The sequence below is a fragment of the Hypanus sabinus genome, unplaced genomic scaffold (assembly GCF_030144855.1).
Source record: "Hypanus sabinus isolate sHypSab1 unplaced genomic scaffold, sHypSab1.hap1 scaffold_180, whole genome shotgun sequence".
Taxonomy (NCBI): Eukaryota; Metazoa; Chordata; class Chondrichthyes; order Myliobatiformes; family Dasyatidae; genus Hypanus; species Hypanus sabinus.
In genome coordinates this window covers 692,475-711,252 of record NW_026779887.1, presented here as the reverse complement: position 1 = coordinate 711,252, position 18,778 = coordinate 692,475, and the positions used below count along the sequence as shown (strand labels likewise).

General features: G+C 44.7%; 1 protein-coding gene across 3 annotated transcripts in view; it reads left to right on the top strand.

Moving 5' to 3' along the window:
* The first annotated feature begins 11,381 nt into the window (after window positions 1-11,381).
* Window positions 11,382-18,778, top strand: part of LOC132387380 (NACHT, LRR and PYD domains-containing protein 3-like) — a 54,281-nt gene continuing 46,884 nt past the window's right edge. For 2 of the 3 annotated variants that reach the window (XM_059959752.1, XM_059959750.1), the window contains exon 1: window positions 11,434-11,498. The gene's annotated coding sequence lies outside the window, so the exon portion shown is untranslated. Of the gene's footprint in view, window positions 11,499-18,778 lie in introns of all 3 variants that reach the window. The other variant, XM_059959751.1, reaches the window with a different exon arrangement.

Sequence of the window (18,778 nt, the reverse complement as noted above, 5' to 3'; positions counted from 1 at the left end):
ACCAACTGAGAACACATAACATCATGCCCTGGTCCTTCTACCCTAATCTCTGCACACACATTATGATTCCCACCCCGCTGCCAAACGAGTTTAAACCTTCCCCAACAGCTCTAGCAAAGCTGCCCGCCAGGATATTTGTCCCTTTCCAGTTCAGGTGCAGCCCGTCCTTTTTGTACAGGTCAGAGCTTCCCCAGAAGGGTACCCAATGATCCAGAAAATCTGAACCCCTGCACCAACCCTTCAGCCAGACATTTAGCTGTCATAACTTTCTGTTCCTGCCCTCTCTGTCTCGTGACATAGGCAGCAATCCCGAGATTACCACCCTTGAGTTCCTGCTTTTTAAATATTTTCTTAACTGCCTATATTCCTTCTTCAGGATGTCATCCCTACTCTTCTCTATGTCATTGGTCCCTACTTGGACCACGACATCTGGCTTCTCATCCTCCCTCTTGGGAACACTGAGAACTCGATCCGAGATATCACAGACCCTGGCTCCAGGGAGGCAACAGACCATCCTGGATTCTTGATCTTACCCACAGAACCTCTTATGTGTCCCCCTAACTATCCAATCCCCAATCACTGCTGCTCTTCACTTTTCCTTCCTTCCTTTCTGAGCCGAGGGTCCAGTCTCGCTACCAGAGACGCGACCAATACAACTTGTCCACGGTAGGTCTGCCCCACCAACAGTATCCAAAATGGTATACTTATTGTTGATGGGAACAGCCACATGGGTGCTCTGCTCTTTCCGTCTATTTTCCTTCCCATTCCTGACAGTCACCCAGCTACCTGTCTCCAGACTTTTAGGGGTGACTGTCTCCCTGAAACTAAGATCTATTACTGCCTCTGCCTGCCGAATGATCACCCACAACTCCAAACAGCTAATTGAATTTGCTGAGGACTCCACACAGACTGGCCAAATCTCAAATAATAACGAAGCAGCCTATAGAGAAGAAGTCATCACCCTGACACAGTGGTGTCAAGAAAACAACCTCTCCGTTGATGTGACATAAACAAAGGAACTGGCTGTGGACAAAAGGAGAAATAAAGACGACGGATCCGGGGTTGACAGGGTGAACAGCTTTAAGTTCCCATCATGCACAACACCGCGGATCAGAGGCACTGCAGAGCCTCTTTCACCTCAGACCATTGGGGATCCGAGTCACCCCAAGCATAAACTGATCCAACGGTACCGCAGCATAAAAGCCAGGACCAACAGGCTCCGGGACAGCCTCTTCCACCAGGCCATCAGACTGATTAACTCATGGTGACAAAATAGCATTTCTATGTTATATTTATGGTGACAAAATAGCATTTCTATGTTATATTTTGTACATACTATTTATTATAAATTACTATAAATTGCACGTTGAATATTTAGACAGAAACGTAAAGTAAGATGTTTTACTCCTCAAGTATATGAAGGATATAAGTAATAAAGTCAATTCAATTCCCTACCCATCTGGGACAATCACTATCCCACCAGCTCAATGATATATATCAATCATCTTGTTCAACCTCTGCCCCGTCTATATCCCAAAACCTCAATGACACCATCTTGTACACCCTCAGTCCAGTCTGTATCCCACCAGCTCAATTATATATATATCAACCATCTTGTTCAACCTCTACCCAGTCTGTATCCCACCACCTCAGTGATATATATCAACCATCTTGCTCAACCTCTGTCCAGCCTGTATCCCACCACCTCAATGATATATATCAATCATCTTTTTCATCCTCTGTCCTGTCTATATCCCCTCAATGAAATGTATCAACCATCTTGTATACCCTCTGTCCAGTCTGTATCCCACCAGCTCAATTATATATATATATCAACCATCTTGTTCAACCTCTGCCCAGTCTGTATCCCACCACCTCAATGATATATATCAATCATCTTGTTCATCCTCTTTCCTGTCTCTATCCCCTCAATGAAATGTATCAACCATCTTGTACACCCTCTGTATTACCTGTATCCCGTCTATGTTTATTCATCAACCATCTCTATACTACTGTTGTCTTCTTTGTGACGGATTTGGTCTCATTGAGTTACTTCTGAAATCGGTGTTTGTTACCTGGAACTACCGGAGGGTTTGTTGTACACAGCAGGAGCCACTACAATTTTAGCTTCAACGTTACCAAATGTTGGAAGCAGAGATAACAGATTGCTAGCAGGATGGGGAGGAAGTTGTTTGCATTGACTGCATTATCCCTGTATTAGATTGAACAGAAAGCTAGTGAATGTGGGACTTACATTTGCGCAACTTTGTTCAGGCCGTCACAAACATCTTGTAATCAGTCAATAGTTGTGCATCATTTAAAGTAAAAAGAGAAAATGCTGGAAACGTTCCGCAGCTCGGGCAGCATCTTGGACGGTCCCATTTCTGATACTGGGTCTTCCACAGTTTCTTTTTACGCACATCCAATCAGATGTACTGATTTTCCAGCGCATTACTTTTAATTTTATGTTAAAAGCGTTTTATTCCTGTTAGCCTATAGGAAATGCGATGGCCAGTTGTGTTGGGCAAGAATTAATTTCGCTGGCGGAGACAATGTGAAACCTTTACGCGCCTGCGGGTGTCCCGCGCCCTGGTTTTCCAGCCTGATCTCTAGCCCAGTCAGAGGATCATCAGGTTCCCATTCTGACACAGGTTGATGGAGTGTTAGATTTTGAACTCTGAACGTCCGAGACACTGCAGCATACTGCTGGCAACAAGGAGTCCTGGGCGTTTCTGCTTGAGCTGTAATTCTGGGCATATCGAGCTGTCGGTATCTGGAATTTGGCCCAGGTCAGTACTTCCACTGATGGGGGCTGGATGTTCCTCCGTTCACAATGAATCCAAAGGCTTGGGGTGCTGGGCACTGGTTGTGTGGAAATTTCTGATCGCACCATTCGCTGTGACATGTGGGAACGATGTGTAAGGATTCGGGGGTCGGTGGGTGGCAGATTCAGCAGCGTGACAATATGAGGTTTGGTCCTGGATTATCAGAGTTTCAGATCCATGTACAATGGAACCGGGGTTCCCGCTGCCCAAGTTTATGAGGTGTTGAGCCAGTATTTCTGGTCTGGGATCAGATGTTTGTTTCTGCAGTTCCTTTGGAAGCAATGACTGCGATACTCAGGAGACGATGAGTTATCATCCCATCCCTCACAGTGAGAAGCTGTGCGTAAATGGGCTGTTCCGTGTTTGCAACAGAAATAGAACAGTGAGTTTGGTCTTCAAACTCTGTTTACAAATCCCCCCTCACTGTCACCTGTCTCTCTGTCGGTGGAAATCAGGCAGAATCTAAAGATGCTGGAAATATGCACTAAAAACGGGAAATAGTTGAAACCATTTTGTCGAACGGTTGTGAACCCAAATCGCTAACTTTGTTCCACTGGAAATGGACCTGAGCACAGACGCTTGTTTTGTGATACTTAGTGGAACAGTAAAGAAAACACAGTTTTCCCCTGTGAATTATGCTGTTGCCATATTCCCTGTTATTCCTGGATGTGTTCAGTACAACTGTTGCTAAGATTGTTCACAAGCGTAATACCAGGAATGAGAGAGTTTATGTATGACAATCATTTGATGACTCTGGGCCTGTACTTTGTGCGGTTCAGAACTAAAGAGGCGGATGGAATGTTATTTAAACCCACAGAATGCTTCCATTCTGAGAGGATGTTTCCATCTGATGGAGAGCCTGTTATCTGAGAGGATAGCTTCAGAATGAAGAAGTTTCCCTTCAAACCTGAGATGAGACAACTTCGTCAGTTAAAGACTTTTCGACCTGTGGAGTGTTGCAACAGATGGTGGTTGAGGCTGTCATTTGGTATCTTTATAGCAGAGTTTAATATATTATTGATTGCTAGCGTAAGGATCATTTTTTGTTCGCCAGAACTACTGGTCGATTAATTGAATGTATGGCTAAAAGCAGCCTTTACAATTTTAGATTCATCATTTCAAAGTAGCTGCAGTGTTAACATTTGTCACAATGTAACTCATAGGGTATGACGTTGAGTTTGTTATTTCCTTTTTCAGTTACCTTTGTTGAGACATTTCCTCCATTTCCATGGTAACAAACCACGACAACTGCAAAAAGTGTTGCATAATTTTATCATTCGGTGTTCACTTCCTGTCAGGGTAGAGACAGTAGCCTCGGGAGAAAATGCAGCAGAATGACAGTGGATGCCGTCAGATTGACTGTAGAAACATAGAAAACCTCCAGCATCATACACAGGTCCTTCGGCCAACAGCGCTGTCTGAAACATGTACTTACTGTAGGAATTTCCTAGTGTTACCGGTAGACCTCTATATTTCTCAGCTCCATTAGCCGTATCCATGTACTTATCCATTAGCCTCGTAAAAGAGCCTACTCTGTCCGCCTCTAGCACCGACGCCGGCAGCCCATTCCGGGTACACACCTCTGTCTGCGTAAAAGCAAAAAAAAAAAAATGCCCTTGACACTGCCTCTGTACCTACTTCAAAGGGCATAAAGATTCTGCCCGCTCATGTTATCCATTTCAGCCCTAAGAAAAAGCTTCTGACTATCCACGCGATCAAAGTTTATCATCGTCTTCTACACTTCCGTCAGGTCACCTCTCCCTTTCATTCTCCATCGCTCCAAGGAGAAAAGGCCAGGTTCGCTCAAACTAATCCCACAAGGCATGCTCCCCAATCCAGAAAACACTTTTCTAAATTTCTTCTGCACACTTTCTATAGTTTCTACATCCTTCGGGTGGTGAGGTGACCACAACTGAATACAGTTCTCCAAGTGGGACTCAGTCCCACGGTTAATGAAGGTCAATGCACTGTATGCCTTCTGAACCACATAGCAGGTGTAAGTCTCCTGTGGACTCGGACCCCAATATCACTCTGATCCTCTACTCTTCCAGGAGTCTGATCATTAATACTAAATTCTACCATCATATTTGAGCCCAGGTTTACATCCAATCGATGTCCAGGTGTAACCTCTGACAGTTTTCCGCACTATCCACAATACCCTCAACCTAGGTGTCATAAGCAAATTTACTCATCCATCCCTCCACTTCCTCATCCAGGTCTTTTATAAACATTGCGAAGGGACGGGATAACAGAACAGATTCATGAGGGACAGCACTGGTCAGAGACCTCCATGGAGAATACGATCTGTCTACAACCTACTTTGCCTTCTGTGGACAAGCCGATTCGGAATCCAAAAAGAATGGATGTCTTGGAATCTATGGCTCCTTGCTTTCTCAATAAGCCTTGTATGGGATACCTTATCAAATGCCTTGCTGAAATCCATATACACTCCATCTACTGCTCTACTTTCATCAATGTGCTTAGTCATATCCTTTAAAAAATTCAATCAAGCTCGTAAGGCACGACCTGCCTTTCACAAACCCATGTGGACTATTGGTAATCATATTATGCCTCTCCAAGTGTTCATAAATCCTGCCTCTCAGGATCCTCTCCATAAATTTACCAACCATTAATGTAAGTCGCATTGGTGTGACTTAGTCATAACAGGGTCGTCGTCGTGTTAGATTTTAATTTGCCAGGTATTGATTGGCAACTCCATAGAGTAAGAAGTTTAAATTATTGTTAGGTGTGTTCCGGCAGGTTTCTTGAAACTATATGTAGATAAGCCTACAAGAGGAGAGAGTTTACCTGATCTGTTTTTGAGAAATAAACCTGGCCAGGGTTCAGATTGCTCAGTGGCAGAGCATTTTAGAGAAAGTGATCACAATTCTATCTGCTTTACTATAGTATTGGGCAGGAATAGGAAAATATAAGTTAGAAAAGCATTTAAATGCAGTTAGGCGAAATATGACTGTATCAGGCGGAAACTTGGAAGCATAAATTTGGAACAGATGTTCTCATGGAAATGTACAGAGGCAATGTGGCAATTGCTGAGGGGGTATCTGCATGGGGTTCTGCATAGTTACGTTCCAACGAGACACGAAACAATGGTAAGGTACAGGAACCGTGCTGTAGAAATGTTGCTGAAAATCTAGTCAAGAAGAAAAGAAAAGCTTAGGAAAGGTTCAAAAACTTAGTAATGATAGGGAACCAGAAGATTATAAGGATAGCAGTAAAGAGCTGAAGAATGAAATTAGGACAGCCAGAAGGAGCCATTTGAAGGTGTTGACGGGCAGGATTAAGTATATGAAGAGCAAAAGCATAAAACGTGAGAGAATAGGAACAATGAAGTGTGAAAGTGCAAAACAAATGAATCTGGAACCGTAGGAGATAGCAGAGATACTTAATGAATCCTTTCCTTCAGTATTCACGACAGGAAAGTATCTTGGCGATTGTAAGGATGATTTACAGCTGACTGAAAATCTTGTGCATATAGCTATTAGGAAAGAGGATGTGCTGGAGCTTTTGGAAAGCATCATTTGGATAAGACACCGAAGCCGGGGAGATGTACCAAGGATCCTGTGGGAGGCGAGGAAGGAGATTGCTGACCCTCTGACGATGTTCATTGCATCATCAGTGGGGCGGGAGAGGTTCCGGAGGATGCAAGGTTTGCGGACGTCGTTTTTATTCAAGAACGGTCGGAGAGTTAGCCCAGGAAAAATATAGACTAGTGAGCCTTTCTTCAGTGGTTGGTAAGTTGATGGAAAACATCCTGAGAGGCAGGATTTCGGAAGATTTGTAGAAGCATAATACGTTTAGGAATATTCAACATGGCTTTGTCAAAGGCAGGTCGTGCCTTACGAGCCCGATTAAATTGTTTGACGATGTACTAAACACACTGTTGAAAGTAGAGCAGTAGATGTCGTGCATACGGATTTCAGCAAGGCATTTATAAGGTACCCCATGCAAGGGTTATTGAGAAACTATGAAGGCATGTGATCCAAGGGCCTACTGCTTTGTAGATCCAAAAACTCGCTTGCTTAAAAAGAAGACAGAGAGTGGTTCTAGAATGGTCATGTTCTGCATGAAGGTCGGTGACCAGTGGCATGTCTCCGTGAACTGTTCTGGGACCCTTTCTCTTCGTGATTATTATAAATGACCTGGGTGAGGAAGTGGAAGCTTGTGTTAGTAAATCTGCTGATGACTCAAATGTTGGGGGTGTTGTGGATAGTATGGAGGGATGTCAGACGTTACCGCCGGACATCGATAGGACGTAAATCCGTGCTGAGAGGAGACACATGGACTTCAACCCAGATAAATGTGAGATGGTTCATTTTCGTAGGGCAAATATAATGGCAGAAGACAGTATGAATGATAAGACTCTTGGCAGTGTGAAGGATCAGAGGGATCGCGATGTCCGAGTCCATAGGCTATTTAAACCTGCTACACAGCTGCTCAAAGCTTTTCTCTGTGGTTAAGCAGGCTTACGGTGCATTGGCCTTCAACAGCCGTGGAATTGAGTTTCGGAGCAGACAAGTAACGTTGCAGCTATATAGGGCCCTGGTCAGAACCCGCTTGGAGTACAGTGCTCAGTTCTGATCACATCACTGCAGGAAGGACGTGAAAACCATGGAAAGGGCGCAGAGGAGATCTGCAAGGATGTTGCCTGGATTGGGGAGCAAGCCTCATGGAAAATTGTTAAGTGACCCGGCCTTCTCTCCTTGGAGCAATGGAGAATGAGAGGTGACTTGATAGAGGTGTATAGGATGATGAGAGATGTTGATTGTGTGACCGAAGCAAACTTCTTAAAGGTTGAAATCGTCCCTGCCACTTGCTCTGGCAGCTCGTTGCACAATTTCCCCGGCTCTGAATGACGACGTTCCCCCATAATTTTCTCTTAAAGTAATGAGTAATGATCTATCACGAATCACCAGATTTCGGAGCGGTTCTGGTTGACTAGAAAGTTGCAAATTTCACCTCTCTCTATAAGAACAGAGAGAGCCAGAAGAAAGGAAATTATAGGACAGTTAGCCTGACCTCGGTGGTCAGGAAGAGGTTAGAATGTATTGAGGGTGATTTATTGGGGTACAGTAATTGGGGACGAATGATGAAGAAGGTCGACGTCAGCAGGATTCCTTTGGAAGAAATCGTGTCTGACAATCTTTTGGAATACTTTGAGGAAATAATAGGTGGGATATATAAAGCAGAGGCAATGGATGTTGTTTGTTTGAATTTTCAGATGATCTTTAACAAGGTACCCCATGCAAGACTTATTGAGAAAGTAAGAAGGCATGGGATCCAAGGGGACATTGTTTTGCGGATCCAGACCTGGCTCGCCCACTGAAGGCAAAGAGTGGTTGTAGACGGGTTATATTCTGCATGAATGTCGGTCACCAGTGGTGTGCCTCAGGGATCTCTTCTGGGACCCCTACTCTTATTGATTTTTATAGATGTCCTGAATGTGGAAGTGGAGGGATGGGTAGGTAAAGTTGCTGATGACACAAGGGTTAGGGATGCTGTGGAGAATTTGGAAGGCTGTTAGAGGTCACAACGGGACATTGATAGGATGCAAAATTGGGCTAAGAAGTGGCAGATGGATTTCGATCCAGGTAAGTGTGAGGTGATTCATTTTGGTAGGTGAAATGATGGCAGAATATAGTATTAATCTTAAGACTCTTGGTAGTGTGGAGGATTACAGGGATCTTGCGGTCCGAGTCCATAGGACTCTCAAATCTTAACTCTCTGTTTAAGAAGGCATACGGTGCATGGGACTTCACCGATCTTGGAATTGAATTTAGGAGCTGGGAGGTAACGTTGCAGTTGTGTGGGACCCTGGATAGACCCCACTTGGAGTACTGTGCTCAGTTCTGGTCGCCTCACTACAGGAAGGATGTGTAATTCATAGAAAGGGAGCAGAGGAGATTTACAAAGATGTTGCCTGGATTGGGGAGCATTCCTTATGGGAATAGGTTCACTATGAGAATAGTGAACTCGGTCTTTTCTTCCTGGAGTTACGGAGGATGAGAGGTGACCTCATAGAGGCGTACAAGATGATGAGAGGCATTGGTCGTGTAGATAGACAGAGGCATTTCTCCAGGATTGAAATGGCTATCACGAGAGATCATAGTTTTGAGGTGCTTTGGAGTAGGTACAGAGGAGATATCGGGGTACGTTTTTTTTACGCAGTGGTGAGTGCGTGGTATGGTCTTCCGGCGGTGGTGGTATTGGAAAAATAGGTCTTTTCAAGACTCTTGGGTGTCCACATGAAGCTTAGAAAAATAGAGTGCTATGTGAAAAGACGAGGTAGTTCTAAGTTAGGGACATGTTCGGCACAGCTCAGTGGGCCCAAAAGGCCTGTATGTTTCAATGTTTCTGTGGGAATCGAACCCGCACTCTGAGAACCGAGGGCATGGAGCGAAGGGGACTGCGAAGATTCCGAGGGAAGAATTAAAAATGCAGCTGGTGTAAAATGCTGTGTGTTGGTCCGGCAGTGTGTGAGAGGTGAGGAGCAGAATCACCAGTTCAGGTGCGAGACCCTCCACACGTCATGTGATCGAGTTTCTCGCTCCCATTTCAAACGCAGATAAACAGCACACGCGGTTTCCGCTTTCGAGGCCCCGCTCCCGTTCTCACGGTTCCCGGATGGGCGGTGGTTTTCTCTCCGTTCTCTGTTGAAGGAGACCGTCGGCTGGGAGCCGGTGGACCGATCGCTGTCTGCGGGACTGATTGATCAAGTTCTCATTGGTCAGTATTGAGGCCGGTCACTAGGGGTAAAGGCGACCAACAATTTCCTATTGGTGAGTACTGAAGCCGATCCCGGGGGTGGTTGTTGGGAACCTGATGTTGGGCAGAGAGTCCCGTCAACTTCCTCGAACTGGCGGCCTCGTCCCGCTTCCTGGACACAACCTGTCGTGGTCGGTCCGGGTTATGGGACCTTCACACTGAAACGCCTGAGATGAGCCGCCGCTCAGCCCCTGGTGTTCTGGTCCCAGGAGCGGGATGAGGTGGTGATGCCGAAACTGAACCCATCCATTAAGATGTACCTGGTGAACTTTACCTCCATCACCTGGCCCGGTATCGGATCCAAGCGACAGCTAGTTCGACGCCTGGGGTCGATAATTGTTTTACATATTTCCAGCACACTGGAAGCGGCCGTTGGTCTCGTTGTGTTCTTGCAGACAGCAAGGGTTAAACAGAGTAATCGCACCCTCGGAAGACTGCTCCACGTGTATGAGTAGTTTCATCTTTCCCCCGTTCAGACAGGAGAGTGAGATCCAGATCTCAGAGGACTGGGAAGTTTATTTCCAGCATGACATGCAGTCAATGTTTCCCAATATGTGGCCCTATTAATGGGAGAATTCAGTATCTTTCATGTATCTGGGATTCTCGGCGATGTGTACACTCCCTCCAGAATTTCCAATGGAGCAACTCAGACCTTCTAATATTTCCTCACGGTTAAAATGGAGAATCCCTATTTTTTCATGTAAGGATGTGCAGTGAAATGATGCCTTTGGTGTCATCCACACAGATCAATACATTACAACAATACATTGAGGTGATATAAGGTAAAAGAAACCCAGAAGGTATCAACTCATTATGGTTACAGAGAAACTACAGTGCAGGTAGATATGTGATGCAAGTTCACATCTTGTTAGATTGTGAGGCCAAGGGTCCATCTCATCACACTGGGGCACATTCAATTTGCTTCTAACAGCAAAATAGAAACTGTCCTTGAGCCTGGTGGCATGTTTCTGTTTTATTTGATCTTCGACCCAAGAGGAGGGTGAGAAGAGAGAATGTCCAAGACTGTGGGGATCTTTCCTTATGTTGGCTGCTTTACGAGTCAGCGTGAAGTGTAGACAGAATCCATGGAGAGGAAGTTAGTTTCTATGATGTACTCAGCTGTGTTCACAGTTCTCTGCTATTTCATTCAGTTAAAGGAAGAGCAGTAACCGTATGAAGATATGAAGCATCGGGATGGGATACTTTCTGCGGTGCATTGATAAAGCGTGTGGAGTAGAAAGGGGCATTTTCTAGAGTTCTTATTGCTTCGACTGTCTTTGTGGTATTGTAATCTGTTATCTACTAGTGCGTATTATTATTTCAGTATTTCTGTATTACTGGAGGACCATCAGAGTTTGCCCTTTATGCCATCTGATAATCCCCTGCCCATTTTGTTCATCCTCTACCCAGTCTGCATCCCACCACCATAAATGATATATATCAACCATCTTGTTCAACCTCTGCCCAGCCGGTATCCCATTGATGCAATGATATATTTCATCAATATCTCTTTCAATCTTTGTATTCATTGTGAAGTGTCATTTTGCATCTTTTCCAGAATTTTTTTTTGATAGCTGGGACTGCCAGAGGTTTAATTGAACACAGCCCGTGGCAGGGTAAAGGCAGTCATTTCAATTTTAGTTTCACCGTCACAAAATGGCTGCAGGGTAATCTTTGTCACAATGGAACTTATAGCATATGAAGCTGAGTTTGTTATTTCCTTTCTCGGTTATTTTCGGTGAGCCACTTCCTCTGTCTCCACGGTAACAGCCAGTCGGAGTTGCAGCAAGTGTTGCACTTCGTTACCGCTCTGTGGTCACCGCCTTTCAGCGGAGAGACAGTGGCCTCGGGAACAAAAGTAACAGAATGATAGTGGGAGGAAAGGATGCTGTGAGTATTGACTGTATCGAATATATTACACTAGGATCGGAATGAACTCAGAACTAACAAATTGGTTGGGGTGGGGTGCCTTTTACAGTCTAGGGTGGCAATCAGTAACTAGCTGTGCATTACTGTGGCAGGAAGTTTAAAGTCAGGAGGTGAACATGCTGGAACCGCTCAGCAGATCGGCAGCATCTCGGACAGTCTCAGTTCTGAAACAGAGTCTTCCACAATCTGTCCTTTCAGAGATGTCGTCTGATGTACTGAGTTCCCAGCGTTTTCTACTTTATAATTTTTCGTTTTGTTCCTGCTACACTGCGGAATACATAACAGGCAGCTGTGCTGGGCAAGATCCCACAGAGCAAGAAGATTTTGATCAGATGTGCTCGGTTTAACTGCTGGAGACGGGCTGAAGTGTATACGCATCCTTTATACAGACCGGGGACTAGCCTGAGCACCGGCCCCGGCAGAGGGTCATTAGGTTCCAATTCCACCTTAATTTTGAATCGGAAATGGCAGGAACACCTGCCGGCAAATCGCCGGCACCAAAGCGTCTTTGTATGTGTGAGAATATAGGGCCGGTGAATCTGAGGACATGGAACTGGCAGTATACGGGCTTCCGTCCAGGTTCGTAATTCGACAGCTGGGATCGGAATTTTCTCAGTCTGTACTGAAGCTGAAATCCTGGGCGGTTGGGCATTGGTAATGGGGAAGTTAGCGTCTAAACAGCCAAATAGGACATCATATCTGTCAGGTATTTTGGATATTATTTAGGAGTAAACTAGGGAGTTGGGTGAAGTTGGGCAGTGATGTTGTTCATCTGAACTTTGGTAAAGTATGTAACAAGATCCCGCATGGCAGCTGATCTGGAAGGTTCGGTCACGTGGGATTCACGGGGAGCTGGCGAGATGGATTCACACCGAGCTCGAGAACAAGAAGCAGAGAAGCAGAGGGAGATGATTAAAGATGGTTTGAACGAATGTAGCCATGTGACGATTGGGATGTGTGTGGCAGTGTTGAGCCCTCTGTACTTCACTATTCATGTCATCAGTTTAGCAAGTTTGAATTGAACTGATTTCTTACATCCTTCAGATATATGAGTAAAAGTCTTTAGGTTACGTCTCGGTCTAAATGTGCAATGTGCAATCAAAGTAATTTATAATAATTTAAAATAAATTGAAGAGTCCATATAAAATAGATTACCTCAAATCAACGTGAGTTAATTAGTCTGACGACCTGGTGGAAGAAGCTGTTCCGCTGACTGTTGGACCTGCCTTTTATGCTGCGGTACCGGTTGTCAGATGGTAGCAGCTGGTATTGATTGTGGTTGGGGTGACTCTGGTCCCCAATGATCCTTCGGGCCCTTTTTACAAACCTGCCCTTGTAAATGTCCTGAATAATGGGAAGTTTACAACTACAGATGCGCCGGGCTATTCGCACTACTGTCTACAAAGTCCTGCGATAAAGGGAGGTACATTTCCCATACCAGGCAGTGATGTAGCCAGTCAGGATGCTCACAGTTGTAGCCCTATAGAAAGTTCTTAGGATTTGGGGGCCGATACCGGACTTACTCAAACCCGAGGTGAAAGAAGGGCTTTTGTGCCTTTTTCACCACGCAGCTGGTGTGAACAGACCACATGAGGTCCTCGGTGATGTGGATGCCGAAGAACTTAAAGCTCAGCCCCACATCCATTAATGTAAGTAGGAGTTAGCCCGTCTATGCTCCTCCTGTAATCCATAACCAGCTCCTTTGTGTTTGTGTCATTGAGGGAAAGGTTGTTGTTTTGCCACTACTGTGTAGAGAGATGACTTCTTCCCTGTAGGCCACGTCGATATTGCTTGAGATGAGGCAAATCAATGTAATCTCGACGACAAACTTAACTAGGAGATTAGAGCTGTGCGTGGCGACACAGTCATGGGTATACAGGGAGACTAAATTCGGGTGACTGGTTGATAAGGCAACAGGTGAGAATGAATTTCAAAGACATCTTGGCCAATTATGGAGATGGAATGAAGAATGGCAAATTGTTTTCAACTTGGACAAGTGAGAGATGGTGCAGTTTTGACAGTCAAACTAGGTGGGACTGGTATAGTGAATGGGAGGGCACCGAGTGTTGTGTAACAGAGCGAACTGGGAGTACAGGAGTACAGTTCACTGAAAGTGGACATTCAGGTATAGAGGGTGAAAAAGAAGGCTTTAATCAGCAGTTAGGGCATTTAGTTCCGGATTATGGATATTATATTTTAGTTATATAAGTTGCTGCTGCGGATACACAGTGTATCATGTACAGTTGTGTTGACCCTACTGCAGGAAAGATATTGTCAATCTGGAGAGGGTGCAGAAAATATTGATGAAGATTTTGCCTGGACTAGAACATAGTAATAGAATACTACGGCAATTTACAGGCCCTTCGGCCCACAAAGTTGTGCCGACCCTCAAACCCTGCCTCCCATATAAACCCCCCAGTTTAAATTCCTCCATATAGCTTTCTAGTAGTCTCTTAAACTTCACTAGTGTATCTGCCTCCACCACCGAATCAGGCAGTGCGTTCCACGCACCAACCACTCTCTGAGCGAAAAACCTTCCTCTAATATCCCCTTTGAACTTCCCTCCCCTTACCTTAGAGCCATGCCCTCTTGCACTGAGCAGTGGTGCCCTAGGGAAGAGGAGCTGGCTGTCCACTCTGAATATTCCTATTAATATCTTGCACACCTCTATCATGTCTCCTCTCATCCTCCTTCTCTCCAAAGAGTAAAGCCCTAGCTCCCTTAATCTCTGATCATAATCCATACTCTCTAAAACAGGCAGCATCCTGGTAAACCTACATGTACCCTTTCCAATGCTTCCACTTACTTCCTATTCTGAGGAGACCAGATCTGGATACAGTACTCCAAGTGTGGCCTAACTAGAGTTTTATAGAGCTGCATCATTCCATCGCGTCTCTAAGACTCTATCCCTCGACTTATGAAAGCTAACACCCCATAAGTTTTCTTAACTACCCAATCTACCTGTGAGGCAACTTTCAGGGATCTGTGGACATGTACCCTCCGATTCCTTTCCTACCCCACACTACCAAGTACCCTGCCGCTTTCTTTGTACTCTGCCTTGGAGTTTGTCCTTCCAAAGTGTACCACATCACACTTCGCTGGTTTGAACTCCATCTGCCACTTCCCAGCCCACATCTGCATCCTATCAATGTCTTGCTGCAATCTTCGACAATCCTCTTCACTACCTACAACACCACCAACCTTTGTACCGTCTGCAAACTTGACAACCAACTCTTCTTCCCCCACATCCAGGTCGTTAATAAAAATCAGAATAAGTAGAGGTCCCAGAACAGATCCTTGTGGGACACGTCAAGTCACAACCTTCCAATCTGAATGTACTCCCTCCACCACGACACTCTGCCTTCTGCAGGCAAGTCAATTCTGAATCCACCTGGCCAAGCTTCCCTGGATTCCATGCCTTCTGACTTTCTGAATAAGCCTAGCATGTGGAATCTTGTCAAATGCCTTACTAAAATCCATGTAGATCACACCCACTGCACTACCCTCATGTATATACCTGGTCATCTACTCAAAGAGCTCTGTTAGGCTTGTTAGGCACGATCTGCCCTTCACAAAGGCATGCTGACTGTCCCTGATCAGACCATGATTCTCTAAGTGCCCATAGATCTTATCTCTAAGAACCTTTTTCAACAGCTTTCCCAACACAGACGTAAGGATCTCTGGTCTATAACTACCTGGACTATCCCTACTATCTTTTTTGAACAAGCGGACAACATTCGCCTCCCTCCAATCCTCCGGTAGCATTCCCGTGAACAACGAGGACATAAGGATCCTATCCAGAGGTTCAGCAATCTCTTCCCTTGCCTCGTGGATCAGCCTGGGGAATATTTCGTCCTAATCCGTCCTAATGTATTTTATTGTATTAATGTATTAATGTATTTTAACAAATCCAACACCTCCTCTCCATCAATATCAACATGCTCAGAACATCAACCACACTCATTTTGTCCTCACCGTCATCAAGTTCCCTCTCAGTGACGAATATCGAAAAGAAGTATTCATTGAGGAACTCGCTCACTTCCACAGCTTCCAGACACATCATCCCAATTTTATCTTTAATCGGCCCTACCTGCACTCCTGTCATCCTTTTTTTCATTACATAATTGAAGAATGCCTAGGGGTTTTCCTTTACCCTACTCACCAAAGCCTTCTCATGCCCCCTTCTTGCTCTTCTGAGCTCCTTTCTTGCTACCCTATATTCCTCAATAGACTCATCTGATCCTTGCTTCCTAAACCTCATGTATGCTGCCTTCTGCCACCTGACTATATTTTCCAATTCACTTGTCACCCATGGTTCCTTCACCCTACCATTCTTTATCTTCCTCACCGGGACAAATTTATACCTAACATCCTGCAAGAGATCCTTAAACATCGACCACATGTCCATAGTACATTTCCCTGCAAAAGCATCTTCCGAATTCACACCTGCAATTTATAGACTTATAGCCTCATAATTTGCTCTTCCCCAATTAAAAATGTTCCTGTCCTCTCTGATTCTATCCTTTTCCATGATAATGCTAAAGGCCAGGTCACTGACCTCCAGATGCTTACCCACTGACAGATCTGTGACCTGACCCGGTTCGTTACCTAATACTAGATCTAATATGGCATTCCCCCTAGTCGCCCTGTCAACAAATTGTGACTGGAATCCATCTTGGACACACTTAACAAACTCTGCCCCATCTAAATCCTTGGAACTGATCAAGTGCCAATCAATATTAGGGAAGTTAAAGTCACCCATGATAAGAACCCTGTTATTTTGGCACCTTTCCAAAATCTGCCTCCCAAACTGCTCCTCGGTACCTCTGCTGCTACCAGGGGGCCTATAGAATACCCCCACTTGAGTAACTGCTCCCTTCCCGTTCCTGACTTCCACCCATACTGACTGAATCATAGGGCTGAGTCATAGGAAGAAGTTGGCCATTCTGGATCTTCATTCCAGAGGACCATAAGGATGACATTGTAGGTGTTTATGAAATCAAAAGGGAGTATAGATAACGTGGTTGGTCGTGTTATTTTCCCCAGGGGTCAAGATTCAAAATTGTTTAATGTCGTTCCAGTAAACAAGTGTAAATGAGAACAAAATATTTTTTACTCTGGATTCAAAGTCAGACAGAAAACAACGATAGAGTCCACAATAATAAACAAAACACAATACATAAAGTATGATGGTATAAAAAAATTGATCGTCTGTCCATACAGTGACGTTAGGCACAAGAGAGTCCAGACATATGGAGACTGATATTGATTGTCCGTAAAGTGACGTTTGGACACTTTATGTCCAGGAGTGTCTGGACATCTGGAGACTGACATTGATTCTATGTCCATAAAGTGACGTTAGCTACAGGAGTGTCTGTACATATGAGACTGACATTGATTGTATGTCCATAAAGTGACGTTAGGCACGGAATTGTGTGGAAATATAGACTCTAAAATTGATTGTCTGTCCATAAAGTTACTTAAGGCACAGGAGTGTCAAAAACTGTCAGAAAATGTTAAACTAGTAGTCGGTGTGGTGTGGAGGGTGGGCTAGTGAGTAGAGGTGTTAATCAGGCTTACTGCCCGAGGAAAATAACCGTTCTGAGCCTGATAGTCCTGGCGTGGATATTACAGATCCACAATTCCTTTAAGGTAACACCAGAGTCGTAAAGAGAGTTTTTGGCATATCGACCTTTATAACGCAGGCTATTAGGCAGAAACGGTAGGGATATTAATGCTAAAGTTGTAAAAGACACTGTGATTCCAAAATATGCAGAAATGTGGGCCTTTCTAGTCAACCACTTGGAGGAATGATATCCATAAGCTTGAAAGAGTGCGGGAAAAATAAACGGACGTTGCTGGTATTTCAGGAAATAATTATGGTGATAGATTGAACAGGTTAGAACTTGATTACCTGGAATAAAGGGCAATGAGGGGCTTTCCTAGCTGGTTTCCAGCTTTTCTATGCATTTTCTCCTACAATTAAAAATGTCCATGGACCCCAGGCTGGGAACCCCTACTAGAGATCTAGAAATCTATGATGGTATAAATAGGGTGAATAGACAATCGACAATAGACAATAGGTGCAGAAGTAGACCATTCGGCCCCTCGAGTCTGCACCGCCATTCTGAGATCATGGCTGATCATTCACTATCAATAACCAGTCCCTGCCTTGTGCCCATATCCCTTGATTCCCCTATCCATCAGACATCTATCTAGCTCCTTCTTGAAAGCATCCAGAGAATTGGCCTCCACCGTCTTCCGAGGCAGTGCATTCCACACCTCCACAACTCTCTGGGAGAAGAAGTTTTTCCTCAACTCTGTTTTAAATAACTGACCTCTTATTCCCAGTCCATGCCCTCTGGTACTGGAGTCTCCCAACATCTGGAACATATTTCCTGCCTCAATCCTATCAAATCCTTTAATTATCTTAAACGTTTCAATCAGATCCCCTCTCAATCTCCTGAATTCCAGTGTGTACAAGCCCAATCTCTCCAATCTCTCTGCGTAAGACAGCCCAGCCATCCCAGGAATCAACCTAGTGAATCCACGCTGCTCTTCCTCAATTGCCAGAATGTCCTTCCTTAAACCTGGAGACCAAAACTGTACACAATATTCCATGTGTGGTCACACCAGGGCCCTGTACAAATGCAAAAGGACATCCTTGCTCTTGTACTCAATTCCCCTTGTAACAAAGGCCAACATTCCATTTGCCCTCTTCACTGCCTGTTGCACTTGCTCATTCACCTTCATTGACTGGTGAACTAGGACTCCTAGGTCTCTTTGCATTTCTCCCTTACCTAACTCTACACCGTTCAGACAATATTCTGCCCTCTTGTTCCTGCTTCCAAAGTGGATAACTTCACATTTATGCACATTGAATGACATCTGTCAAGTATCAGCCCACTCACCCAGCCTATCCAAGTCTCCCTGTATTCTCCTAACGTCCTCTTCGCATGTCACACTGCCACCCAGTTTAGTATCGTCAGCAAACTTGCTGATATAGTTTTCAATGCCCTCATCGAAATTGTTGACATAAATCGTAAAGAGCTGTGGTCCCAATACAGAGGAGCCCTTTGGTACCCCACCAGTCACCTCTAGCCAGTCCGAGAAACACCCATTCACCGCTACCCTTTGCTTTCTATCTGCCAACCAGTTTTCTATCCATGTTGAAACCCTGCCCCCAATGCCATGAGCTCTTATTTTACTCACCAATCTTCTATGTGGCACCTTATTGAATG